Source organism: Cyanistes caeruleus, chromosome Z (genome assembly GCF_971803275.1).
Source record: "Cyanistes caeruleus chromosome Z, bCyaCae1.hap1.1, whole genome shotgun sequence".
Lineage (NCBI taxonomy): Eukaryota > Metazoa > Chordata > Aves > Passeriformes > Paridae > Cyanistes > Cyanistes caeruleus.
The window spans coordinates 4,386,091-4,410,526 of NC_141732.1; the positions used below are offsets into that span (position 1 = coordinate 4,386,091).

Here is a 24,436-nt window from a genome sequence, read left to right on the forward strand (position 1 = left end):
TTTTTTTCTCTTTCTTCACTACAAATCTAGCCAAACTGTTATCATATTACAAACGTCTGTGTACTTTTGCCATCTATTTCTCCTCCCTTTATATATATTTTTTTTTTTCATTAGGTGTTTTGCCTGCTTTGAAAGTCTTGAGGAACAGCACTTACACTTCCCAAGAAACTCAGCATCAAAGGCTTCCACACAAACAGCTTGTTGCACAGGGCACAGGGCTACATCAATATCATCTCTTGTCAACACCTGTCCTACTCAGAATTTAAGCTTCCCGTTGTCTTGTTCTTGGGTGACTGCTGCTGTTACCTCTCAGTATCAGCAGAGGAGTGAGAAAGGCAATTTTTCACTTAACCATTGAGCTGAGAACTAAAAGAGATCATATTCAATACACAGCCTTCTCTCCCAGTCCACTGCACTAGTGACCACCCCATTTAGAAATCCCTTGGACCCCCGCCCTAAGTGGAAATACTCTCTGATTTTCTAATTTTGTTTGTTCACACAGAATCAAAAAAACAATAAATTGGAAGTAATAAGGTCCTTTTCAGTACAGTTGGACTTTCCTTGTTCAGAAAAATCTTTTAAACTGCCCCTCTGGTTTTGGGTCTTAAATACCTCATACGTGTCTCCTACACAACAATCTCATCCATGTGGGGTTTTAGGCAATTCTTTCGACATTTATCTTTGTCCAAACACCCAAAGATATTTGGAATACAGCCCTAATATTGAATAGGTTTTAAATACCATTTATCAGCAGGGTGGGGAAGGGAGAGCAAGGAGAGAATCCTTTGACACATTTGAGGTGAGTACCAGGAGAAGGATCCCTTGAATTTGATTTGATTAGGTCCTGTTAGGGGTGGCTGCAATGGTGAATCACTGACCAGAGAAGCAGGGAGATGGTCAGGGTGGATTTCTCCTTTTACAGCAACCCATCTTTTTCCCCCCAGGAAAATGTCACCCATTTAATGGACCAGCTGAACAACAAGAAGAGAGAACCCACCTCTTCTCCCCCACCACGACCCAAAGAACCTTCACAAGCCCTGTCCATTCATCTGGTGAACGCTCCACCTCCTTGTGACCATCAGCTGTGGTCACCTGAAGTAATTCCAGCCTGTGGGCCATGCCCAAACTCCCTCACAGGATGATTTCCACCACAGCACGGCTGCACCCCTGTAATCCCCACTGGTTTCCAGCATATTCACAGAGAACAAGTGGAATTTTGGCATCCTTTACTACAGGGCATATGTTTGGCAGGGATTGGCCTCCTTAAGTGCTAGATTGAGATATGCTGAGCGCAACTTTCCATGACTTCAGAGACAGCTGTTTCACTATAAAGCACAGAAATTAAGTTTAAGCTTTCTAATTCCCCTACAAAGCCAAAATTTGAAGCAAAAAGCAGGCTGGAAAGCATGGGAAGTGATTTCACTGTTTGTTGAATGAGTTGTTCAACCCTTCAGCTCAAAGAGAAAGCACTGAAGATGAAAATATAGCAAAGCTCTGTTTTACAGGTGAATCTCTGGTAATGTATAAATGACATAAGCTCTAGTCTTAACCCATGCTCCTCTCTGTTGGAGGATTTTCTCCCATCTGAAATCCTCTAATAACTGTGCTAAACAACATGATTGTGATGAGTGCATTGCTCCAGGCTAGGACTTGCCCAAAGACATCAAGTTGCCCATGAGCAGTATCTCCACATCTCTCCTACAGATCTGAAAGTCTGTCTTGTTGCCCAGGGAAAGCTGAGAAAAGTGCCAGGTAACATTTAAAGACTCCTAAAGGAGTCTCAGAACAATGCCATGGCAAAGTTCTCCTTGTATCTTCAGTAGCTTAACTTCACAGATTCAGAGGATCAGAGAATGGTTTAGGTTGGAAGAAACTTTAAAGCTCTTCTTTTTCCACCCCCCTGCCATGGGCAGGGACACCTTCCACTATCCCAGGCTGCTCCAAGCCCCATCCAGCCTGGCCCAGGACACTTCCAGGGATCCAGGGGCAGCCACAGCTTCCCTGGGCACCCTGTGCCAGGGTCTCTCAACCCTCCCAGGCAAGAATTTGTTCCTAATCTATGAAGCAGGGAATCTAAACCTACTCTCTTTCAGCCATTCCCCCTTGTCCTGTCCCTCTGGGCCCTTGTAAAAGTCTCTCTCCATCTTTCTCACAGGGTCCCTTCAAGCACTGGAAAGCTGCAATCAACTCACCCTGAAGCTTTCTTCTTTTCCAGGCTGAACAATCCCCACTCTCCCACCTTTTTCTCCCAGCAGAGCTGCTCCATCCCTCTGCTCATCCTGCTGCCTCCTCTGTCCTGGCTCCAGCGGCTCCAGGTCCTTCCCAAGCTGGGGCTCCCAGACTTCAGGACTTCAGCTGCTGAACCGACGTGACAGAGACACAACAGCTCCAGCCAGGGGCATCCTGGAGCCCACTACCACCAGGAAATTTCTGTGTGTCCTTCAGGAAAGTCAGAATCTCACTCTTAGGACTTTGCTTTGTCCTTCCTTTCTCACCTCTCACGCTTCCTGCTCCCAAAAGTTTGTTGATAACTCATTTTTAAGCCTTCAGCTTGACTCTGGTAAAAGAAGCTGTTTTGACTTAGGGAGTTTTTCATCTTATTTTTTCCTCTTGTCCCACTGAAGTGATGGAGAGAGAAGCTGGGTAGGGGTCCAGCAGCCAGCCAAGGTGAGTGCTGATATTTACAGTTTTTCTTGGGTTTTGTACCTAATGAAATGAAAATATTAATTCAGAACTGTTCAAATTATTTTTTTTATCTGTATTTCATAATTGGTAATGTTTTCCTCCTTTTGTGTACAAGCCTTTTTATTCTGATTGACTGCACTTATATTCAGAGAAAATTATTATTTGATGAAAGATAAATGCAAACTTCTTAAATGCTTTGGCAATAAGCATGCAGTTTTCCCTTTCCTCCTCTGCAGGCTGGCAAAATAGGAACAGCCAGTGCAGATTTGGCACTTTTCCCAAAAGAGATACTTCTGGTTTTGTTAAGAATGCTCAGAATGCTTAGATCCAATCATTCATCTGTATTTCAAGAAATGCTTCTCAACTGCAGACCAGCCATGAGCTGTGCCTGTGCTAAAGTAAGTCCAAAAATATTACCCAGGTTTTGAAAATTAAATACGAAATCCAATTCATTCTTGCAAGAGCTACCCAGGCACTCGACTGATCACTTGAGCATCAAGATGTGTGTTTCCACTTAAGCAGTTGAGAACTTATATTAAAAAGTGAAAAGCCCTCCAAGTGCAAGTTAACTACATATTCTAAGCTCTAGAAGTATTCCTGTTCAGATTGTATGAACTGAATGCTTCCAGGACTTCCAGTTCAAACAAAACCTCGCTGGAATCTGATTTTTTTCCTTCAATCAGTAAGATTTGTTATTTATTTTAAGTCAGGGTTGTGCCTACATGGACCTTGAGGATGGTTGTAAAGCAGAGTTTTTGTTTCCTTAGTTTCCAGCATTTGGGTTGTTTTTTTTAAAATATTTTCCCTTTTTTAATTTGTTTTGTTTTTTTTTAAAGAAATGAAATTTTAAATATGTTCAGCTAGTTTTTAGCAGTCCTAATAATTTCAAACAGAATTTTCCTACTGTATTTTAAAGAACCTGGCACAGTCCTGCAAAGTCCTGGCTTTAACTGAATTGGTGTCTTCCTCCAGGGTATCCTGTAGGAATTCTTTTTGTCTCAGAGCATTACCAGGCTTTTCTTCAAGGGCTCAGTGGTGCTCCTTCCTCATGCTGCAGCGTGAAAATGCCTTTCCCTCACATTCAGTGGGTGAATAAACACCTGATAAACCCTTTAATGTTACCATTAACAGTAACAATAATTCCAATTAATCCAGCAACAATAACTCCAAAAATCTGCGCCTCTGCATGGAGGCAACCATCAGAGTGAGAAGTCTCTACCCTAATTATAAAAGACCATGAAGAATTCCCCATTTTGTGCTATTTCCATTGGTGCAGACACCAATTTGGCTCGGAGGGTGCCTGCTTTAGGCAGGGCTAGAGTGGTCTGGGAGCTGAGGAGAAGTGGCACAACTGGCTGTGCCTCCATGTGCTTCGTGTGACAAAAGAGGGGCTGTCAGAGCAGCAGTGCCAAGGGCAGATCTAAGTTGTGACTGAGCCTGTTGTCAATCACAGTGCTCCAAAGACAGAGATGTTGCAATTGGTGGGAGGGGGAGAGGGTGAAGAGCTTGGCAGGACTTCAGCCTGCTCTTAGTCCTGGTAAGGACAAAGAGTTTCCAGAGTCCAGTGGTTTTCTCAAGTGTCAGGCTTGGGTTTCTTATTAAAAAGTCATCTCCTGATCTAAGTGTCCTCCTTGGGAATGCAGGTTCATCAGTAGACACGGCCTGAGCTGTGAGCTTCATGCTAAAAAAATTTGATTACTTCCATCTGAAGGTTTGATCTGTCAGTTATGAACATCTCTTTAATTAGATGATATTCGTTTCATTAACTCTGCTTTCAGAATATAAGAGTTTAACAGCAGGGATTGATTATTCTTTTCAGTGCAATGTAGATTTTTTTTTCAATTTTTTTTTATGACCCAGTTGGGAAATACTTTTGGGAAACACTTGTTCAAAACAAAACAAGACAAAAAGAAGAATTTTTCTAAGCCAAGAAATAATACTCCTAAAGAGATATTTTGGCTAGAGAGGGTTATGTAGGGGTGGTACAAACGATGTACCTTTGTTGCTTATCTGAATTCAGGATGATGAAAAGTGCAACAAATTGAAATCACTGCTCACCATGGGGTAATTAGGACATGAACACAACAAGGGGCTATCTGAAAACACCCTCACTTATCTTCCCCATCTGTTCTTCCCTTCTCCATCAGACTCCAAGCCCCTTTGAACTGATGGCAAACTTTCCACTGGTCCACAGAGGCTGTGGATCGGGTCCTGCAGCCTTGCAGTGTTTGCCCATTCAACAGGTTGAAATGAAAACTGGCAGAGGTAGAAGGGTGTAGACAGCAAACCCCCAGACCTATGCTGATGATTTGAGGTATCATTCTTTATTTAAAAAAAAAAAAAAAAAACAACCCAAAATCAACCCAAAAAAACAACACACACCTTTTTCTGAAAGGCCTCGTTATGAGAAGCCCTGGGGTGACACTTCAAACATACCAGATAAATAAATGTTAATTGTCCTGAAATGCAGCTGCCAGGACAGAGCTGTTTCCCACTGCTGGTATTTTCTCCTTAGTCAACCAAGGTGACTTTGAAGGGCAGGGAATGCATCTCCTACTCCCTCCAGACACCAGCTCTTTATGGGGTTGGATCAGGAAGGGAAGCTCTTCAGCTGGAGGAATGCCAAGGGAAGGAGGCAGACTGAGCACAGCAGGGATGGGCTGCCCCACCTGGCAGTAGATCTGGCAGTGGGGACCATCAGGAGCCTCTTGGGCATCACAGATTTTATTTGTTTTGCTCCTGTTGTGAAGTGTGACTCATCAGGCAGCCAGGAGAGGAGGGGACAGGTGGGAAAGTGACCAGCCACACAGTGCCTGGGACAGACCTTCCAGCAATATCAGCATGTCAGCTTCTAACACAGCTTCAGCTTCATAGTCCTGGCTGGGGGGAAAGGATTCCTGCTCAAGGCTTTTAAAAAGATGAGTCCTCTTCTTGTAAAGGCAGCCTCCATCAGGTTTCAGGTCTACAGCCAAAGGCACACACATCTCTAAATGTGGCCACAGGAGACAGGACCTTGCTGTCACCAAAGAGTGGCCTGGGCAGTTTGGATGCAGAAATCTGCCACAAAACCACGGGCACTGGTGGGTGCTCTGCAGACTTCTTGATTTCCACTCCTTCTTCCACTGTATTTCAGTCAATGTAAGCTGCAACTGTACAACCTGGGACAAATGCAAAAGTTGTCCAGCAGACTTAAACTTTAATTCTTATTATTTTGGGGTCTTCTGTTTTTTCACTATAAGTGTTTCATTATATTATATGGTGCTTTGGCTCTGGAGGAGCTGTAAAAATAAAAGAGCTGTTACGTTGTGTTATTATGGGTTCTGCTTTTCAGCAGTGCTCCAGTTGATGAAGATTTTCTCTGCTCATCTGAGTGACTGATAGCACTGTGATAGTCAGGAGGAGCACACTACACCACACAGTGAAAACCTGGCAGCTTTTGGCACGGGACTTTGTGGAGCCAAGACTCTGTGCTATAAACCTCAGGAGTGCCTCCAGCTGTAAGAGCACCAGCAAAAAGGCTGTCAGTCCCTCAGATGCAGCAAACCTGGGTGAAATGTGGATGTTGCAATGAGCAAGGTTGTCAAATAGTATGCACATCTTTGTTTATTCTGCTGGAGAGCGTGCAGAAAAAACAAATCAGGTTGCACTAGGGTGTCAGAGATGAAGGTAATGTAGCCATGAAGACAGAGGTTGCACAGGTCACCCCTGCTGGTCCCTCATTCACAGCCTTTATTTTATCCCTCACATCAAAAGAAGGCTCTACAGAACCATGTATTTTAGCTGCATGCTCTGCCATCAGCTGCTTAGAGTGGTATTAACCAAGTCCTGCCTGTCTCTCACCAGGCACCTAAGGCTCAGGTTTTTCACTAGGATCTTCCCCTATCCTTCACTTGTTGGGGAGGACAGATACAGATGTGACATTCTCTGATGTCCTGATGAACCATGGACAGCAGGAAATGGAGGAAACTTACACTGCTGACTCTGCATGGGGTCTGTGTGTTATAAATGTGGTGTGAGGGGTGTTTCTCCTCTGCAAACAGGAGAAAACTTGGGATGATCTCCCATTAAGTGAGCGCAGATGGTCCCACATACAAAATCAGCTAAGACTCTCACAGAGAATAGAGTAAATCTTGTGTTGAACGAAGATATGATGTAGGCCTGAGCTGGGCCCAAACTACAAATACTGTCTCATCAGGAGGTTTATATCAGGGCTTTGTGTTACCCTTTCCACCCAGGCCAGTGGACCAGCATTTGGCATGGCCACCCAGCTGGATTTTTATAGGGGCAGCTCATATTCCTGACATGAAGTGCACGACCACGGAGTGTTTTTAATCCAGCTGCAGGAAACCAAGCCATAAACAACCTGCCACAGAGTGCTGGGAGGACAGAATAACACAAGGCCACTTGCCCAGGAGCCATGGCCTGACCCTGGGAGCCCTGAGGCTGGGTCTGCTGTGCCACTGGCTGGGTTGATCCTATTCTCAGCTCCTCCAGCCTCCCAGCTGAGGGCCCTTTAGGAGGAGTGGACATTTCTGCGTGTGTCCACACCCAGGGATGCGTTGATGGAAGATAAGAGGTGCCTTCAGCCCAAGGAGGGATGCAAAGGGTGATTTCCACCTACACTAAAAGAAGGGGAGGTCAAACCTCACCAGCACCATGCTGGTTGCTTTTCCTGGCCCATACCAACAAGAAAGGTCTTTTATAGAGCAAGGAGGGAGAAATCATCACCTCATGGAGACTGAGCCTGAGCTTTCACTCTTTATCTCATCCCAGAGGTGCCAAGCTTCAGGGGACCTCAGAGCACCTCAACAGCCCCTCCTGATGAAAGGTAAAGTCCTGCAACGTGATGTTTTCCTCTCCTCAAATCTTTTCCTCTGGAGAGACTGTGGTCAAGGTTTGGACTGAGAATGGTTCTCCTCTTGTGATCAGTTCTCACTATGTGGCCTCCAGTGCTCTTTTATGATGTTCTTCTCCTCTATTCTTCTCTGCACTTTGAAGTGCTCTTGCATGAAACAGCACGACATAAAATAAAATGACACTCATTATTAACACAAATGAAACATTTGGTTTCAATTATCTCCCCTCTCTCCAGTTGTGAGGAGTGAGAAATCACTCATAAACCAGGCAACATTTTAAGAATTTGCAGATTTTACAGAGCAAGAGAAGGGAAGAAAAACAGGCCTTGAGATACTGAGGTTGTCACAGCACAGAAAATGATAAGAGAGAAAAAGAGCCTGGCCTGGAGTACTTCCAGTGTGCATGGGCAGAGCTGCATGGGCAGAAGGTGAGAACAAAATTAAGCTTCAAAGCAGAAGTGTCAATTAAAGCCTTTAACTTGGAACTGGCTGTGCCACTGACCTAGGGAGCAACCTCTGGAAAGCCACTTTGCCTCTTTGCTTTTCTGGTTTCCTGCAGAAGTTCCATTTAGCCTGTCAAAGAGGAACTGGAGGAAGAAAGGGTCTCTTGGTGATGGATTTCTTCCTGACCTATCTCTACACCTCCCAGCTTCAGTAGGATATTTCTAGGCAGATTTCTCTAAGTTTTCCACAACAAGAAGGAAAGAAGGAGAAAGAAGGAGCACACCTTAAAAAAACAAACAAACAAAATGCACCAAAAGCAACACAATATTTGTCTAATTCTGCTAATTTTACAATAACTTTGCCCCCTGTTTATTCTGATAGATAACATTGAAACCTTAGAAACAGCATGCATGGGCCCTTGAATGAAGAGCAATAAAAAGGCTTTACAGTATGCAAAACAGGCTTCCATCCAACCTCAGGGTAGTGGAGTCCCATTATCCCAGCCTGCTTCATAAAACAGCCGCCCTGACAGCCCATGTCAGTATGGAATGCACTCAGCTCTGGGTTTTCTCATCCCTGCTTAAAAATGATCCCTCTAACATAGGCTGTGATGCACTGCAATTGGCATCCCATAGCCTTGCACACATCTTGAGAGGAAAACCTCTCCAGGGGCTGTGGGACTCAGCAGAAAGATGCCCCTTTCCCCCCTTTTCCTTGAAATAGAAATGTGCCCCAAAACTGTGTAGGACCAAGGTCAGATGCAGCTGGGCTGAGCAGTTTGCTATGTGCAGGCTGTACCAATGAGAAAAGAGTTGGCTAACATGAGATTTTTTGGATCTCTGAGAGGTCCCTGGTCTCTCCTGAGCCACAGCTGCTGTTTGGAAGTGCACTGCACCACAGCACATGGATGTAAGGAAGGGAGGGAAGCAAAATACAGCATGTGCTGTAGAGGAAACTTTAAGTAAGCTGAAGGGTATTACTCATATGAGAACTAGAACCTCCACCCAAGATCCCTTAGTTTTCTCCAGCAGTGCAAAAGGGACCAATAATGATAATAATAATAATTTATTTTTTTTAATTAAAAAGTGATTTTTTTTTTTTCTGAAAGAGTTTTTAAGGAAATTGCCTTGTGTCAGAAAGATGGTATGGGACAGCTGCTTCTTTTTTCTTACCAAGAGAGATATTTTTACAAGGAAACCAAGAAACTTTATTAAAATTGAGTAGATCTATGGGAAAAGTAAATATTTTTTGCTGCTTTTTTTAAAAAAATTATTTTTGTGTGTGATGATAAAAAACCTCTTTTTTCTGCCATGCAACTGCAGCAAGAGTCTCACAGAGCAATGAAGAGCAGATTCTCAGAGGGAGAAATGCATTTGTTCCTACATTTGGTTTCAACTTGAAAAGTGTTGAAAAGCAGATAAAAGCCTGAGGGTGGAACTACAACATATGCATTTATTTATTTGTTTGTTTGTTTACCTTGTTCATCTCTCCAGAAGGAGATAGTGTGACATTCTCACTTTCTTAGAAGTGGCATAACACAGGATCAGTGAGACCAAAAATAACAGAATTTGGATAAAATCCCTGGAAGGAGAGACCTTTGCCCTAACACCTCAAGAATTTGGAGCTTTGCTTCAAATGTATTTTTTAATCACCCTTGGCAGCTGGGGTCTGTGAATCTAAGCAGTTCCAGGGGACTGCAGTGGCCACTAAACATGACATGCACGAGAGGTTTGCAATTGTTTGTCCATCCCGTGGCCAATGTGGTCTTCAGCCAAATTTGGATGATATCAGGGAAAACTGGTGGCAGCATGCAGAGCTCACTGGGGTTTTTTTTGAGACATCACAGATCTTCCTACATTAGCCATTTGGCCATTAGCCAAAAAGGAATCTGTCACAGGTGATGCTTTTTGCCTCCCATTCCAGTCCCTGAGAACATCCCATGGCCTGATGCTGTTTCTACACCTGGGAGTGCAGGTCCCTGTTGACAACCCACTGTGGGCTGGCGAAGACCGAGAGCCAAAAGTGCTGATCCCCTGCAGTGCCTGTGTCTTCTCATGTGCATTTGCAGAGAGAATGTGCTCTGTCTCGTTTTGTGTTTGTAGGGGTTTTTGTTTGATTGTGTAGGGTGAGTGAATGTGCCCCGTGAAATGGGCAGAGCTGATGTTCCACAATTATAAAGCAAAAAAATACAATGAGGCAAAGTCTTTGAAAGGGTGTCTCACTTAGGTTTTCACATTATTAATACAACCATAACACACAACATTAAATGCAGCTGACCTTTCTCTTTTATTTGTTTTTCGTTAGTAAATCTCCAAAGAGGGGCTTTTCTGAGTATAATTCTGCACTTGGTTTCTCACAAGGGTTGAATAACCCATGTTTTTCATTAGAGAGAGATCCACAATCATTAGCCTTGCCTGCCTCCCATTGCACAAGGAGCAGAATCAGAGCTGTGCCCCACATGCACCATCTCCTTTCACCCAGAAAGCCACCTTCTCTTCTCTGTCAGCTCTTAGCTCCCAGCTTGGTTTTCCACCACCAAAGAGCTGCCCACAGCTCCAGATTTTCCTCCCAGCCCAAATTGTTCCAGACCTCCCTCCTCTGGAGGCTGCAGAGCTTGGTTTCTCTGCCTCTAATTGGCTCTGTCCCACAGCTGGGCAGTGCAGGGGGCTGCACAGATACAGCAGAGCATGGCCAGCGAGCTCCCCACAGACAACAAGCTGTCACCTTGGCGGTGGCAAAGCCCCCAGAACACGGCACACACACCGCCCCCAGGAATTTGGCCCCAGCTTTGGTTTGCCATCCTGTGCAGCTGGGGAATAAGAGGCTTCAATTGAATGTCAGCTCTTATTTATTAGAACTTGCAGTCAAACAATAGGCCACACACAGGGAGTGTCTGACAGACCGAAAAATATGCGTGCAGCTCTGTAAACACCTCAGCCTTGTTTGTGTGCGTGTGTGAAGGCAGGGGACACTCTCTCCTTCATCATTCACAAGCTGCTTCTGGACTTCTGAGCAGCCACTTTGATTCTCTGGTTATATACGTTCATGTCCTCTTCCCTGAGAGCCACAAAAGCCAAAATACAGCCCGTGCTGAGCAGCCACAATCCTGAAGAAGGTTTCTCTGTCAAGCAGATACTTTCTCCCAGCGCCACAATTCCTGCTTGTCCCCTCAGATGTGCCATGGACTGCCAGTGGGCTACAGGAGATAACAGATCTCATGTTTGCTTTCATGTTGGGAAGTAAAAAGCAGCAACAGGTCCATGTGACCATGGCTGGGGCGGTGGGAAGAAGGCTCACCGAATTTGTCTAGCTCAAAAGCAGAAAAATGTGTAAATAACTCTATCATTTTCCCTGGAGACAACCTTCTGATGCTTGGTGGAAATTCTCATGTGAATGTTTCTAGATCTGCATCTGTAGGATGCTTGAAAATTAGATAAATTATTTAAAGTGCCTTACAGCATTGAAATGCAGCTTTTGTGGGGGAAGTTGTCATTTTTCTGGGAAATCCAGAAAGAGATTGCAAAAGTTGTGAGGTGATTGTCAGTATCCTTTGAGCACTTGCCAGCATTTCTGCCTCCTTGGAGTCTAGAGGAGCTCTAAGCCAGCTTAAAGGTGACTTAAGGAAGTGTAAAGGCAAAGGAAATGCCGAAGAGGCACTACCATGCCCAGCATCACCTGTCAAAGAGCCTAAGGGAGATTTTTGGCCTAAGTGATGCCACTGAAAAGCCAAACTCATTTACCGTTGGAGTCTGAGATAAAGAGTGTGTGCCCTTGTTTTTAATACTTAGTTGTAGGATTCAAAAAACCACTGAATTTCGTACAATATGAAATTCATGAGCATGTTTTCATGGTGATACATGAAAACAAATGTTAAAGTTAGATGGAAAAAGCTAAAAGTGTAAGTGTGTAGATTAGAAAGTTTCTTAAATCACTGGGTGAAAAAGTAGTTTAAAGAACAGGAGATAAGATGGAGGATTTAGGGTGTTGTCTCCTGTCCTTCTTTCTTCTTCATGTTCTTCTCCTAAGTTTTTGGGTAGTAGTAAGTGATTGGATAGAAAATACCACAGTGCAGCACACAGGTGATGGGTCATTGGGTCACTAAGAAAAATAATTTAGTTGGCATCTGTTAATTGGATAAATGGACATATAAAAGGCCTTGAAGAAGATCTTTGTTAGTCATTTTACACTTTTCTATCATAGTGCACATAGCTCCTTGTACCTTGTAATGCTGATAAGAAAAGAATAAACTACTGAGATGGAACAAGAGAAAACTGCCTCCCTCTCGTCAGTCTTCAGTTCAAAGGGAAAAAGAACCCAATCCAAAGGTCCATAACTAGACAATTTACTTTAAAGCTTCACTCACTTTCTTAACCCAGGGTTAGTAAATACCAAAAGGAAGTAAAAACTGGTGAAATGGCATGTCTGAGGGCAGGTCAGCACATTCTTTCTTCCACACAGAAATGGAGCCACACTGAACAGCAAATAAAGTGCTCAGGGTCTTGACTGCAGCATGGGGAAATGGCCTGGATCATGTGCTATCAGACATTTATTTGCCTATTTCTACCATGTCTCCAAATGTCTTTGACCATATTTTCACCTCACTTTTCTTTCAGAGCTGCTCACTGCTCACTGGCATGGGCTGTGCTGTGAAGGTAGTCACCTACCATTACCATCATGCTCCCTGAAGCATTTATTAATGCTTTCTTGTGATTTTCAAACAGAAAAATCTTGCTTGTGTGTGAAAATCCATCCCATTTATGTGCCTCAGGTGAGGCACCTGAAACCCCCAGCTGTTGCCAGAAGTGATGTGACTTTTGGGGCTCATTGTTCCTACACGTGGTGCCCAAACCAGAAAAGCACCAGGAATCATTCCAGTGCCTCTTGAGGGAGAAATCTGTAGAGATCTAACACACTTCAAGACAAGAGGAGCCCAAATTAAATGCTAAAATGAAAGCCAAGGAAGGGCATATGAAATTAATACAGGCTGATGTATGGTTTGAAGCCACACGATTTTTTGCAAAGTCCACTTACTATGGCAAGTGCCTTGAGGAATGCATCCAACACCACCCCAGATAATGGGAAAGGAGGACTTTTGTAGATGTGTTTATAAACATCTTGGGGAATTCCTTAGGTAGTAATCTCATGAGGAAGTTCTGTTGCTCGTTCCATTATATAGACAGCCTGACTGAAAATCTAAATTCTGAGTTGTATTAATTTCCCCCCTTCTTCAGCACTTATTGTTTTAAGCTTTTTTTTATTTTTATTTTTATTTTTTTTTCCCCTAGTTAGCTGATTCAAAACCTCTCCAAATAAAAGTTTATATGACATTGTTGTCACAAGGATCCTTGCCAAGACAATGAGCAGGGCAGATGCTGGCTGACTTGTTGATTCACTCACTCAGCAAAAAGCTATGTGGATAATTTTGTTTTCCTCTGAGGTGCAGACTCCCTTTTCCCTCCGTGCTTTCCTGGGCCTGCACGGCCCATATGTCTAATACAAGCTGTTGCTGCATTTCTGTTAACCTGCTCCTGTCTGGAAGTCAAGGAGTGGTTTATCATGGACTTCAAGAGCTCTAAATATTCCTTCTTTTCCAAGTTATTATCTAGCTTACATCCTTCTATCTATATTTCCCACCAATCTCTAACAATGTCCCAATTCCACTTAGGAGAAAAATAATAAATAAAAAGGAATACAAAAAGTTCAAGGACTGACTGGAAAGCAAATATTAATTTTTCTTCTTAGAAAAAAAAAATTTAGGGAATAATTTTTAGGAAAAATTAGGTATTGAATTCAGTGAAAATTTTTGTGCAGTATGCTGCTCTCAGATTGTTCTGGTATTTCACATGAAAGCAAGAAATGGGGTGGAATATGCAATTTTTACTAAAGAAGGTTTCCCTGAAAATAAAGAAGAAAATTAATCACTGCCAAATACTCTGCAGAGGTATGAAAAAATACTTTCTAACTATTTGTGATAGACACTTGAAAGACCTTTCGGGAGGCTAAAGTTAACTTGGATAAATGGGAGGCTCTGCTTCTGATCCTCCCCTTCTAGTCCACAGAAACAACCCTAAACTATCTCATAGATTATATCTTCAAATATGGGCAGCATCTGGGGTGTAGCCAAAATTTTCCGCCTTTAGCAGGATTCATTTCAATTGCCCACAGCAAAATGCTTTATTTATTTGCATTTCAATGCAGACTCCTGGAGTTACTTGACTAAAGGGGACAGATCTCTGCTGGTTCATAACCAGTGGCATTTTGTTCATATGTTGAACCAACTGGTGACAAAATTAAGTCACTAAAAGGTTTAGCACCACTTGTTGCTGTTCTGTATCATGTTTTTTTAGTTACTGATTTTTGTAAAAGTAATTTTTTGCAAATCTGTGTCTCTACAACTGTAGTGAAAGAAAAGAATGTAATTTAGTTTTCTTCTTTTTTTTTTTTAAATTGCACCATTTTCATTTTTCATAAATGAATATGTTTAAAATTAAGTTCAGTTATTAAAGAACCTCTTGAAACTGACCTTTATGCACAACCCATGTCTTAAAAAGACCAAGAGTGAGCATTCTTTTTTTATGGAATTCTTCTGAATTCATCCTGGAATTACTATGGAAGAATTGTAATTTGATGTGTTACATTATAAATCACAATCTGTATGTTCAGAGATTGATTTCTTACCTCATGCTTTATATTCCCTTTGATTTCACTGCTTTAAAACTCTCCACCTTAATGCAAAGGGCAACAGTTTTCTCTTTCTGTCAAAATAGTATAAAGAACAAAATAACTGCTGGAATTAAACAGTGATGTCATTCCAAGGGGGAAACACATATCAGCTGTGAAACTTTCTGTTTCTCACTCTCTCACTCCACCTTGGAAATATTTGGGTACTCCTGAGAAAATAAATATGCATTTGATGGCAACTTGGACAGAACTAACAGTGCTACGCAGAAACAAGAGGGAATGAAACTTAACACACCCTGGGTACACTGAAAATACTTCTCAGCATAAGCTGTGCTATGTAATGTACAAATTCCCTTTTATTTTGGTAAGAAGAGAAAATCAGAGTTATAAACTCAAGATGTGCTGCCTCTGATGTATCTGGCTCAATCTGAAAATGACACTGATGAACCAGGCATTCTCATGCTATCCTAGCTAGGACATTTATAACTCTGAATTTAAAACTCACATTAAACTGCTCAAATGTATCTGAACACATTGCCTTGTGGCATTAACTTTGACAGCTAGGTGAAGAAAAACAGAGCAGAAAAAAAAGGTGAGCTGAAAAGCTAAGACCAAGGCCTGAGTTTGGGAAAGGTGACATTGAGTGCTATGAAATGGTGCTACAATTTGGTTTCAAAGCCCATTTTACACACCTCCACCTTTCCCCTTTCCTAAGGAAACTGACCATGATTTAGGGACTTCAACAAGTTTCTTATTACAAAAATTAGTCCACATAGCAAGGGTGAAGTTGGACTGGCTGCTTAACAGTCACCTTGGAGCATAGGGGCCCCTTCCTTTATCCAGATGAGGAATGACCCTGCCTCAGTGGTGGTTATCAGCTATCAGAGTTCCTAACAGGCAGTTTAACCTGAGTTTCTAATGTGAAACGCCAGCAAAGTCTATCCTTCATGACTACAGCCAAATCAGCACAGTTGAACTTGTAGACAGATAGGACTGAGTATTTTTTCACTCAGTTTCAAGCTATGTCTTTCAGACCCAGGTAAAAATTTGAAATAGACGGCCTGACCCTGTAGCTGAGTACCTAAAAGTAACACCCATAAATACAGAGAAAAAGTCAGATCCAGAAGCAGACACTGATTCTGTGTGTCTTGTCACAGAATCACAGCTGGGAGAGCCCAGCATCCTGTCCAGCTTTGTTGAGAGTGGGTCCCACAAGGCCAGGCTGCCAAGGAACCTGTCCTGTTGGATCTTGAGCCACTGAACACAGCACTGAATGCCCACTGGGTCTCTGTCCCACTGAACAGTGGCCCTGTGGTCTTCTTAGGCTTCCTTTGACAACCAAAATTCTTATAGAAAGGTAAGTTTGTCCCTTGTGCTGTCTGATGGTTTCAGCTGCTGATGAGATTCGGCTTTCCTGATCCCACTCCTATTTGCATCTTCTGAGCAGCCTGTCCCTGCTTCTGCCTCTGAGTCCCTCTCTCCCCAAGGAGCTCCATGTTCTCTGTGCTGACCCATTGCCAAGGTTGCTCAGTTGCCTATGCCTTGCAGCAGGCCATTCTTGTCCTCTAAAGAGGCTGACACAGAAGATCAGCTGGCTTCCCCTGGATCCTTTTGATACCCCCAGGGGCGGTTTTCCATGAGACTGTGACAAGCAGGTTCCCTGCACCAGGTAAATCTTGCTCATTCCTCCTAAACACCTTCCATCTTCATGGTGAGTGCCAGGTCTAGCAAAGCATCTCCTCTGTTCATGACTTTCATGCATCATTATGACTTCCATAAGCTCCAGAAATCTCCTGGCTTCCCTGAAACTTTGCCTTTGCCATGCAGCAACCTGTCTTTCAAGTCCACAGTCACACAAGGACACACGCACCACAAAAAAAATATAAAAAATCCTAATGAGCTTTTGTCCACCAGCTGCAAAGCAACACTGAATTTTGTTACCTTCAAAGGCGAACCTGCATTGATGAATTCAGCTTAATTCTTTCTGGTGACACACAAAGGACACACTGTGGGGTGTGATGATTCTCATCCAGCAGTTGTTTCCATTCAATTAAAAGATCAGAGAACCACAGAGCCTCAGTCATCTGAGTTGGAAAGGAGGCACAAGGTCATGGAGCCCAACTCCTAGCTCTGCACAGGACTACCCTGACAATCACAGCATGCTCCAAATGCACAGGACTAGCCTTAACAACTTGATACAGAAAGCCTGCATCCACCTCAGCTCACATGCAGGAGCAATTCCTTGAGGGAGCATTCAAAATCTGCCCATTTCCCCCTGATTGCTGCCCACTGCCTGCTTGATTTGGAGTCTGAGGACCTTCTACAGAGCTTGGCTGGTGCATAGTGCCCAGGAATAGGAGAAGGTCTGTGTCCTTGCCTGTGGAAGCACAGACAAGCTCATAATCAGGACCTCATAATTCAGCTGTGCTGCATCCTGCCAACAGAGCTGAAAACTCACTGTCTTTTTGAGTTGCTTGTGGGGATCAGATCAACAGTGTAAGAAGGTGAAGAGAGACCTGGCCTCAGGAAAGTTGGGGTCCATTTTTTGCCCTTCTACAGGCAGCTGCAAAGTCCCACCCAAGGCACTGAGAAATGTTTAAGCCTCTTTGGCAGAAACAGGAGTCTGATGCCAAAGTAGTCATTAGGATGGGAGCTATATCCATGTATATGACCTATACAGGATAATGTTCATGCAACAGGATTGTGAACTGGGGAAATATTAAGAAGGATCTGTCAGAGGGACATGGCTGAGGAAAGATTTATAGAACTAGTTACTAGCCTGCTGCCTAAGAAAGCAAGCTGTATCCTCTGATGGCAAAAGTCCACTAAATTGCTCAGAGAGGCTTTATAAAAAACCTTCTACCAGGTTGAATGCATTACTTTGCTGCAGAGATGTTTTGTGGACTTATCACCCAAAGACCTGCCAAATACCTCTTCATATGCTCCAACAAGGCTCCTCCTTCTCTTTCACCATGGCAGGAGGTTGCTTCTCCTTTTTCTCTCTCCCAAACACTCCAAACCCTTAGTCCTGGGCTTAAACTATAAACTTAAGTCTGAGTCTGAAAGTAGCTGGTTTGTCTGAGTGTTGCCAGTCATGCAGAACAGGACACTGTTCCAGACTGCCAAAAGACTTTGCTGTTGCAAAGAAACCAGGATGATTCAGGATGAAATGGGGCAGCATTTAAACTTGTGTTGCAAGCAGCAGACAGCAGAAGTAAACAGCAAAGGGTGTCTGACTTGTCACAGCTCTTTTCCAGATAGCTTAGCAGAGGGACTATATAAGACACAGGACTAATTTAATCCCTTGGTAATGGCATTGCAGCGTGAAGATTGAAAACTCAGCTGTAGAAAAAGGCTCATGATATGTCTTAGGCTCCCACTGGTGCATGGCCAATGCCTTTCAATGACTCACAGCCTTCCTCTTCCTGCGCTGACCAGGTCAGAAGGTGAATCACCAAAATGACGGGAGAGAAAAAAAATAAAATCATTGCTCATCCATAGGTCTGGCCACTGGTTTTCGAGAGGCAGTGGGTTAGGTTGTGGAGGTCTGGGGGTGAAGACTATCGTTGTTTCCGAGTCCTGGAGATTAACATGATGAATGCCAGGGATTTCTGCAGAGAAAAAATGGTTCCCTGTGAGATTTAAACCTCAAAGCTGCAGTGCTTGTACAAGCCTGGCATGGAATCCTGCCTCAGCGTGGCTCTGCTGTTGTTGGCAGTGTTTGTACTGGGAGATCAAACTGGAGAGCCCAAGCCAAGATGAAAATGTCAGGGGACAAAACAGCAACAGTGGATAGGTCAGCCCATGCCACTTCTGATCCTTCACTTGTTCCCACCATTGCTGCCATACCAAGTGTGCCCCCTTAGTCAACCAAGCCTTGGGAGAATGGCAGGGAAACAGCCCTCAGAGAGGAAGAACAGAAGGACAAGAGTTAATGTTTGACAGTGCCTGAAGGCAGTCTGATTATGCTGTTATTCCAGCACACGACAGGAGGAAGAGAGAAGAGGGAAAACTGTGCCAAAGTTGCATCACCAACAAAGCAGAAGCTGGCTCCTCTACCAGGTTTGAAAGAACCCTGATAAAAAGAGCTGATTGATGGTCTCCAGTTGTTCCTCACCAAATCCCTTTCCCTTTCTTGTCTGTCAGTTCCTACCCTATTCCCTGCCTCTTTCAGAGCTGGTGAGTCACTGTACTCTTCACAGAAGGTTTAGTTCTTTGGCAGACTGTACCACTCACTCACAAGAGGTTTCTCAGGCAAGAGCATCATCTCATCAGCCTGTTTGCCCCTCTTCCCCTTTCATCTGTTGTTTGTTTTCCATTCACACACAGAGAGCTCACCCCCTTGCCAGACCATTTGCATATTTTGTAAGAGGTGACGGTGATGCAAATGTCAGGAAGTGCATGTTGTCTATTATTTGTGCAATACATTTTTTTACCTCTGGGTTATTTACCTTGTATTTAGTTCTTCTCTATTCATACCTTGGCTCAGAAATAAACTCAAAGGGAAAATCTAAGTTTAAGAGCTGCAGGTGTGCCTGTGAATGGCTGGGGCAGAAGAAAGGGCTGAGCTGGTCTGGTTCTTTCTTTGCCACCAGCCCATTGCAGCATTTTGGACAAACCCCTCTGTCCCCAAGAGGTGGTGGAGAAGTGTGTTTGTACAGCTGCAAGCTCAGTGAAGAGCTGTCATCTGCTTTCATCTGGAAAGCACTTGTTCCACAGTGCAAGAGATTTTCCTGCCTCTTGGTAAAGGATTCCCTCTCAGGGTGCTGCTGCAGGAGGCAGACAAACCCACTTCAGCGCCTTTCCAAACCTGAGTCTATCAGAAAGGACAGTGGCAGTTTCCAGAAAGAATTCAGAGAGATCCTTACCTAATTATTACAGGTCAAGTTCACAGCTGGGACTGATGATGCCGCTGGAGTTTGTTATGGAAACAATCAACACAGCTCCAGTGCTCTAGTGAAAGCTGAGCAAACAGGAAAAATACAGCAGTCATCTGAATGGACAGGTAAATCCCCATTTAAAGATGATATATTCAAAGCCCAGTTATTATTGATGACATTTCTTGATTGTATATTAGCCCTTATTAAACCATCTTTAAACAGGATTACAATGTGCAGTATGGCTGAACTGGATGGATAAAATACAGTTTTGGCCTGGAATACCCACAAGCAGAGAACCCTGTAAGTCATCAAACACAACAAATCTTGCAACCCACTGTCACATCACTGAAATCATAGAAGCCCACTGTAAGTGATCTACAAACCAAAGATCTTCACTGAAGAAATCTACAAATAAGTTGCAAATTTGGTAAATTTACTTCTGATCATCTCAAGCAACTTTGGAAAGAGATTAAGCAGATTGAAAGATAAAATTTGCTACACCAGTTTGAAAATGAGTGCCAGTCAATTAGTCACAAGGCTTTGGTGACTGGGCAGGAGAAAATTATTACCCTGGGGAAAAAAGGAACAAATCTTGTGTTACAAGTCCAGTAAAGTAACACCTTAAAATTAATTTACAGCATCATTTCCAGTTCTCATTGATTATCTTCTATTTCTACTTAACTACAAGAGGACCCACAGTTACTAATACCTGAATTTAAGGACCTGTTTTCCTTCAGGAAGAGCTCCATCAGTCCCACTGCTGTAGTGGGAACTAAATCTTCACCACCATAAACTTTGCCTGTCCTTCAACACCAAGAAAACCCCAACCCATACCAAACCAACTAACAAAAAAAACCTAAAAAAAACTATTAACCAACCAACCAATGAACCAAACAAACAAACAAACAAAAACCCAACAAAAAAAAATCCCCAAAACCTCAAGATATATAATGAGGATCTGGCATTACCTACAAAGCAAGGAATCTTGGGTTAAGATCATCCCTCTTAACCCAAGAATAATTTTTCTCTGGGAGAGCATGAAATACAGTTTTATCTCCCAAACCGAAGAAAATGCCAAGATTTTCAGTAATGTGGGCCAGAGGGATTTTTGCATAGACTGAATTCTAAACTCAATTTTCAGCTTCTTTAACTTTTTTTTTTTTTTGAGCACATATTGACTTTGACTGCTACAGGGTACCACCCTGATGATAATAATGATTTACATGGAATTTTTGCCAAAAATGCAATGCAACCATCTTAAAATATTTCATAGATCCAGCAAAGTGATATGTGAGCCATGTGCAAGGATCACATTGCATCATCTGCCAGGACACAGCAAGCATCTCTGTGGTGATGGAGGGCAACAGTTTGAACAATGCACACTGACATTACCAAACAGTTCAGAAAAGGAAGTGAAAATTTAATGATTGCATCTAATTGAAACTGCAGGAAGAATTTTGAGCAACAGAATTCAATTACTCAAGCTGGAACTTAATCAGAAGCTAAACAGAATGTGCTACCTGCTACACAAACATTCTAAATTTGGGCTGACTTAAAATACAAAATATGAAGGATAAGCTCACAAACTTAATGATTTTGAACTATGGTTTTGGGTTTTTATTTTTTCTTTTTTTTTTTTTCCTTTTTTATTTTCTACTAAACCCATTCTTCCCCAGAAAGATACATGGGTATGTACAACAGAAATGTTTGAGTAGACAGGAAAACTTTGTTGACTGATACCAAGACCTTTCTGGTCAATCTGGACCCATCTGGTGATGGGTGAAGCTGAGAAGGTTGCCTGGCTGGTGGAGGACAAAGATGAACAAATTCTGCCAGGGAATAGAGTTTTTATGACAAGAAATCACACAGTGATGAGTCTCTGGTATATGTGAACCTATAAACTCTCCTTGGCTAAAATCTCTGGCTATTCCTGAGAGACAGCTTCTAAGTGCTAAAAATGCAAGCATGATATTTTTGTGCAATAGACCTCTTCCAGACTAGGAGAATGCAGTCCACAACCTGGAGTGTCTATTAGACTGCTATTCAATCCACTTTTTTTTTTTTTTTTCTGAAAAATCCTGATGAGGTTGTTAAGCCATTCAGGTGCAAAATAAGCAAGGTGGATTCAGCTGACGCAGGTCATCCACAGCAGTAAAAAGTCAGGAAAGACATTTCTCTGCAGGCTGTACTCAGAGTCAGATACAAAAGCTGAGGACTCAGAGTTCAGAGGGGGCTGGGAGGATAAACTGCTCCTATTTTTTTAAAAACCTGAGCCTGCATCTTCAGCAGAAGTTTATGGAGCTGGTTTCTTGTGGTTACTGATCTACACAGCATTGGGGGAGGAAAGAATCAAGGAAAAATGGATATTATGGGTATCTTGCAAAGGTATTAAAACAAAGAACGTATAAACTGCAGAAGTCTTTTCCAATTATGGGAGGAATTTCTCTGAAGGTTTTAACAGTTGCTCACAAAGTATTTATTAAAACACTATGGCCAAGGACACTTCTTATCACATCATGAGTGGCCTCAGTGTTTGCCTCTACCTTGCTATAATTGACTGGTAACCACTCCTGTGCATCATTACAAGGTTCTGCAGCCACTGTCTTGTCCTGCAGTCACCAGTTGTGCCTGGCTGGCTGCAGCTGCTTGCAGGTCTGGCTGCTGCAGACAGGCAGAAAATGAGAAAACAGCAATGCTTTTATTGACTGAGTACTGTATCTAGCTCCAGAGGAGAGGATTCACCCTGTCCCACGTGCTGCTGAGCTGTGGTCAGTCAGTTATCTGCCCGCAGCAGCAGGTTGTGCAACAGGCACAGCTGTTCTGGCAGATAGGCCTCTTAGAAACCAAGTCATAAGTTTCATTTCCATTGCCCAAAGTGAGGAGTCTTTCTCCTTTCTGACTAATTTTTCTTTCCTCATCTGTGCTGGGATTATCCCCCCTGAAGTCCAGAGAGTGATGGGGAGTTGATCTGCTGCTCCTCCAGAGGCCAGGCTGGCTGCCCACCCGCAGGAGGGTGAAGGGGACATTGTCACATGTAATCCTGCAGGCATTCCTGCCCTGCCACCTCCTGTCTCCAGGGGGAAGCAGGACATCCAAGGACAGTAGGGTTATTGCTTATCTACCGCACCCTTTCTGCTACAACCAAAGTGTTCTTCCAACAGGAGAATGCCAAAGCAGGAACTGAAAAACAGAGCTCCATCTTCCCTTCTCCTTCAATCCTTCCCGGCCCTGTGAGGAGCGGCTGTGGGAGCTGGGGTTGTTTAGCCTGGAGAAAAGGAGACTCAGGGGTGACCTTATCATCCCCTACAACCTCCTGAAAGGTGGCTGTAGGCAGGTGGGGGTTGATCTCTTTCTGCAGGCAGCAGTGGACAGAACGAGAGGACACAGTCTCAAGCTGCACTGAGGGAGGTATAGATTACATATTAGGAAAAAGTTTTTCACTGAAAGAGTGATAAAGTACTGGAATGGTTTGCCCAGGAAGGTGGTGGAGTCACCATCCCTGGATGTGTTTAAAAACGACTGAATATGGCACTTGGTGCCATGGTTTAGTTGTGTTGTTAGGGTATGGGTTGGACTCAATGATCTTGAAGGTCTCTTCCAACCTAGTCATTCTGCTGAATTCTTTTGAAACCTTCTGGGCTTCCCTCAATAATTAACTCAGTTCTTTACGACTCTAGTTCTCTATTTTCTCTAATTTCTTCTTTATGTCTAGCCGTGCATCGGTGACAAAACCTCCTTTTGATAAATAGATCTTAACCTGCATCACTTTCAAGAACTCAGGTTCCTGAGTAATGCTGTATATTTTTCTGAGCCTCTGTAACCAGGCAGTGGTTGGCTCATCCCCTTGCTGTTAATTCTCCGAGGCCTTTTTGAAATTCTGTTTCTTTGGTGCAGAATTCCCTTAATCACCAACCTTCTAGAGGCTGACATAGTATTCGTCCCCTCAAGTTTATTCTCATCCTAGCTAGGCCCCAGTATTGGGAATTTCTGTTTCCTTGGGTATCTCCCCCTTGAACATCAGGTGGATTTTCTCTTTCCTAAATTGTTATCCCTGCAATTCATATCATTGAGTTTTCCTCTGAACTAAAGAAAGTTCCCAAATTGCATTTCTTCCCAAGTGTAGCTATGTGGGCCTAAAAATTGATCCAATTGTTCTGCTAGCTCCTTGTGGTGCCCTAGTGGGACACTCATCTCCATTTAAAATTCTCGTAATTATCAACCAGTAAGAGATACATTCACAAATTCTAATCTCCATGGAGCTCCATGAACAGGCATCTCTCTCAAGGGAAATGTGGAAATGTTTTAACGATCAAGGTTAATGAAACTTTTTAAGGTATTTTGCAGTTATTACTTTGGTATTTGAAGGGAGAATTTTAAACATCGCTCTTTACCTGTGCTAACACTGTGTGGTGGTTTGGCATCGACTGGCATTTGGGGAAAGAAGAACCACCCACAAAGTGATTTCTTTGAGAGAAGCTGCTGGGAGCTTCCTCTGTGCCTGACACAGGCCAATGGCTGGCTAGTTCTGAGAACCGACAAAATTTTGCAGCATGTGGAAATTAGATCCGCCTCTGCCGTGATGCCCATTTCAAAATCCACCAGCCCCACAAGTGGCTTCTCTTTGCTTCCAGCCTCCAAAGGCAGCAGAGCTCCCCTGAGGCCAGCCCTGCTGGCCCACGGCCTGTGCGGCCTGCGGGAGGCCGGGCCCCAGCCCAGCGGTTCCCGGGTGGGGACGGAGGCTGCGGGACCCCGGCCCCAGGCTCAGCCTGGCCACGGCTGCCGACATCTCACCCACACTCAGCCCCCATGGCGCCCCACGGCTCCAGGCCCAGCTCCCCGCCCCAGCACTTGCCCGGCCCAGGGAGGCCGCCAGAGCACCTGAAATCCAAC

The 24,436-nt window shown here is 43.5% G+C and overlaps 1 long non-coding RNA gene across 2 annotated transcripts; it reads right to left on the reverse strand.

Moving 5' to 3' along the window:
* On the reverse strand, positions 1–24,436 carry LOC147647997 (uncharacterized). Of its 2 annotated transcripts, XR_015280743.1 has the most exons (4): positions 23,938–24,436; positions 19,535–19,629; positions 14,664–14,740; positions 1–2,706 (listed from the first exon to the last, which is right to left on the reverse strand). It is a non-coding gene; the product is annotated as an uncharacterized LOC147647997 (long non-coding RNA). The 2 variants fall into 2 exon arrangements; XR_015280744.1 differs by lacking the exon at positions 1–2,706 and having other exon boundaries at positions 14,410–14,740.